This window comes from Alligator sinensis, unplaced genomic scaffold, assembly GCF_000455745.1.
Source record: "Alligator sinensis unplaced genomic scaffold, ASM45574v1 scaffold705_1, whole genome shotgun sequence".
In the NCBI taxonomy this organism is placed as follows: Eukaryota; Metazoa; Chordata; order Crocodylia; family Alligatoridae; genus Alligator; species Alligator sinensis.
The window spans coordinates 330,259-334,515 of NW_005842663.1; positions in this window are offsets into that span (position 1 = coordinate 330,259).

Below are 4,257 nucleotides of genomic sequence, written 5' to 3' on the forward strand. Positions count from 1 at the left end.
CACATCCTTTTTGCAGCGCAGGGCCCAAACCTGGACACAGCACTCCAGACGAGGTCTCACCAGTGCCAAATAGAGAGGGAGAATCATTTTCCTTGATTTGCAAGAGACAATCCTGTTAATACAACCGGTATGCTCATGTCTTTGTTTGCAACAAGAGCATACCGTAAGCTTCTGTTCAGCATATGGCCCACTGAGATCCCCAGGTACTTCTCCGCAGTACTGCAGCCCAGCCGGTCCTTCCTTACTTGCATGTGCTATAGACCGGCATTTCTCAGCCTGTGGGTCACAACCCAAAAATTGAGTTGCAAGAATATATGACAGGGTCGTGAACAAACTTTAAAAATGTATCAACAAACTTTAAAAATGTTTTCTCCTTTAAAGGAAAAAATGTAGGAAACTGGCTTTTTCCCTCACAGGTTGGCAGTGCCAGCTTGCAAGGGGCTGCTTGGGGCCTCCCATGGCCCATATCCACCCCCTACCCCACACACTGGGGGGGCTGGGGCTTGAGGGTGGGAGGCAGTGGGTTGGGAGTGAGGGATACTGGGCCAGGACTAGCCATCAATGTTTACAAATGGGTCCTGGTACAAAAAAGGCTGAGAACCAATGCTGGGGCTCTTGTACATATAACAAAATTTGCCCTTTCTTGCATTCCAACAGTGTTAGTGTTTGCATGTGCGGGTTTTTCTGAGGCTTTAAAAGTCTTTCTGGTGCACTAAAGTAAAACTCATCTAAATGTAGTTTAGTTTGAGTCGCCACAAATTAAAATGCCACGTCCATGGATTTGTTACATGCAAACAGAAATGTACTCAAAGACATGTAATGAGCCCCTTTGTCCACCAGATGGTGCTGCAAATTTTGTAGTTCATCCCTTTGTCCAGTAGATGTCGTTTCAAATTGAGGGTGGTAGAGTATGAGGTTAGCTGCCCAGTTTTGATAACTAGGAGCAATGTGTTTCTTTAGATGCCAGGTATTGCACACCAGATGCTGCGGTCCACCCAACCCAACATCTATGTCCATCGTACCTATGTTAATCTATGTACCCATATGGACACCCACACCCCTCCCCCACTTCACTCCCCTGGCCAGGGTGACAATGGCACCATCCCCCCATAAGCTGCCCCTGAATAAATGCCACTTTTTTTCTTGTGCTGGCTGCCTCACCATTCACAATTGCTCAAGGTCACCCACCCCACAGTCAGTCCCATGGCAGCTGGCAGCCCTTAGTAAGAATGGGAAAATTACCACATCATCTGCCCCCGGTTCAATCCAAGAAGGAAGAACTGCTTGGGTGCCTAGAGGGGACACCACAGGCTGCTTTCATTTGCCCTTCAGTGAAGCAGAGCAAATGGCGACTGCCTTCTCACAGCACCAAGTGCAGGTAGCCTGTAGCCACCACGCTCCCTTGTGCTGGCGCCCACACCAGTCACAACTGCACAATCTCACCCCACAGTCAGACCCACACCTGCACCCCACCCCCCCACTCCTCCAACATGCCCTGACCAGGGTGACCATGGCACCATCACTCCATAAGCTGCTGTTGCCACTGCCCCTGCCCTTGACTGAATGCCACTTTTTTTCCTTGGCTGTGGCTGCTGCACCATTCACAATTGCACAAGGAAGGTCACCCCACAGTCAGACCCATGGCAGCAGGCAAGATGCCCTTAGAGCAACTGGCCCCCGAGTGCAGGTAGCCCATAGCATCCATGCTCCCTTGTGCTGGTGCCCATGTCAGTCACGACTACATGGTCTCACCCCACAGTCAGACCCACAAAGACCCCTGACACAATAGTGCCCTGGTCCAGCCCAATCACTATAGAACTCAGGACCCTGAGCCAACCTGCTGCCCCTCACTTGTGACCAAGGTACCCCTGGCCCTGACAGTGCCACCCCCTCCAAACCTGTCGTACCCTTCCTACCCTGTGCCATGCTGTTTCCTCTTGTGCAGTGGTTTCAAAACTCTGACAAATTGCACATCACCAGTTTAAAACAATACAACCTTAAGTACCACCAGCAAAGTTTTCAGTTCAAACTTAAGTACCACCAGCAAATTTTTGTCCTGTAAAGTAATTATAATAAATCTGTTAATGCATACCATTGACAGGGTGTCTGTGTACCACTGGTGGTATGTGTACCACAGATTGGGAACTGCTGCTCTTGTGTATTTACTGGTTTTCCCAGTTTGGCAAGTTAGGCAACCCTCCCTAATGTTGCAAACAACTGTTCATTTGGCACAAAGGCTGGGACCCTGGCCTGATGATCTCCTGATGGCTGGCCACACAGAAAGAAAAGAAGGCAGGAACACTTATCTACATAATTAGCATTTACTGATTTACTAAGCATAATTTAAAGAAATAACCAACTGTTACTAAATTTTCAAGGTAAGCATTAACAAGAAGTAGGCAATATGCAACAAGTTTCATTAGAAGACCTTTTTTAATAAGCACACAGTAACTACACGCATTATTTATACTTAAATCAACAAACAATGGTTAAAGCAACAAACAGGGGGTGACCAGTAATTATAAGCAATTATGACCACTTCACATACATAACACTGCTTTTTTATGTTTCTAAGCTGGACAGCCCTTCTCTCTCCCTTTCTCATGAACGCCTCCTGCCTCCAACAGTCTACCACAGACTCAGCGTGCCTGTCTTGCTATTTCCCGCAACCACACTGCACAGGTACTGATGGCACTGACAATCCTATCTGTCCAGGCATCATTCTGTTTTGCTATGTAGTCTGTGTTCCAAAGGCTTTTTGGAAGTCAAGGTATACAATGTCAACCTCCTCTTTTTTATCAAGGTGGTGAGTTACCTGATCATAAAAGGAAATGAGGTTGGTAAGACAAGACCTGCCCGCGATGAAGTCATACTGGCTGTTGTTCAGAATCCTACCTTATGCAAGCCTATTGCACATAGACTCCTTAATGAATTTTTCCAGGATTTTCCCTGGGATAGAAGTTAGGCTAATTGCCCTATACTTACCTGGGTCCTCCCTCTTCCCCTTCTTGAAGACAGGTACAACATTGGCCCCCTTCCAGTCTTCAGGTACCTCTCCGGAGCACCACAAGTTTTGGAAGAGTTTTGCCAGGGGCTGCACGATGACTTTGGTCAGCTCCTTCAGCAGTCTTGAATGGAGTTTATCTGGTCCTGCTGACTTATATATGTCTAATTTCTTTAATTAATCACATACCAGTTCTACAGCAATAATAGAAAGGCAGTCATTCCTGCCCTGCTCCTTCTGTACCCTATCTGGCATGATTTTTCCCTTGGCCCGGTGAAATACCGAAGCAAAGAAGTCATTCAGGAGTGCAGTTTTCTCCTGAGTACCGGTAACCAGCTGTCCTGAGTTGTTGAGCAGTGGCTCCACACCTCCATGTGTTTTCCTCCTATTCCCTACGTACCTAAAGAACTTCTTCTTGTCCTTGATTCCATTGCTAATCTAAGTTCGATTGCCACCTTAGCCTTTCTAATTTGTTCCCTACAAGTGCAGGCCATTGTTTTATAGTCCTCCTTGGGGCCTGTCCTTGGCTTCCATTGTCTGTACATCTTTCTTCTTTCTTAGGAGGACCGTGATCTCCTTGTTTAGCCAAGAGGGCTTCCCAGCCCTTCTGGTACCTTTCCTCCACATGGGAATGGACTTCCTTTGTGCTTCCAGGATTATGTCCTTAAGGAACAAGCACTGTTCATGCACTCCTTTCACCTTCAGTCCCTAGTCCTGCAACACTACCCCTACTAGTGACCTGAACTTGTTGAAATTTGCATTTTTTAAGTCCAAGACTTCAACCTTGCTATCAGATTTGTCTGCCTTGTGATAGACAGTGAACATGATGATTTCATGGTTGCTGTTGCCCAGGCTACTCTCTATGTTTAAGTTGGTCACCAGGTCATCTCCCTTGGCCAGGACCAAATCTAGGAGAGTGTTACCTCTGGTTGGCCCATGCACCTCCTAACCCAGGAAGAGCTCTTCAATGAAAGTCAAGAAGGAATGCGACCGGTCTGACGTGGCCGAGTGTTCCTCCCAAGAGATGTTCAGATAACTGAAGTCGCCCATGACAACCATGTCCTGTGCAAGCGAGGCCTCTGCCAGTTTTCAGGTGAACTCTAGATTGAGTTCCTCCCTGGGGTTTGGTGGCCTGTAGTATACACCTACAGTTAGGTGTCTCACACCCCTGCACCCCGCCCCTCCCGGCAGCTTGACCCAGAGGGTTTCAAGCCATTCTGCTTTGGAGCCGATGTCAGCCTCCTAGGAGGGAT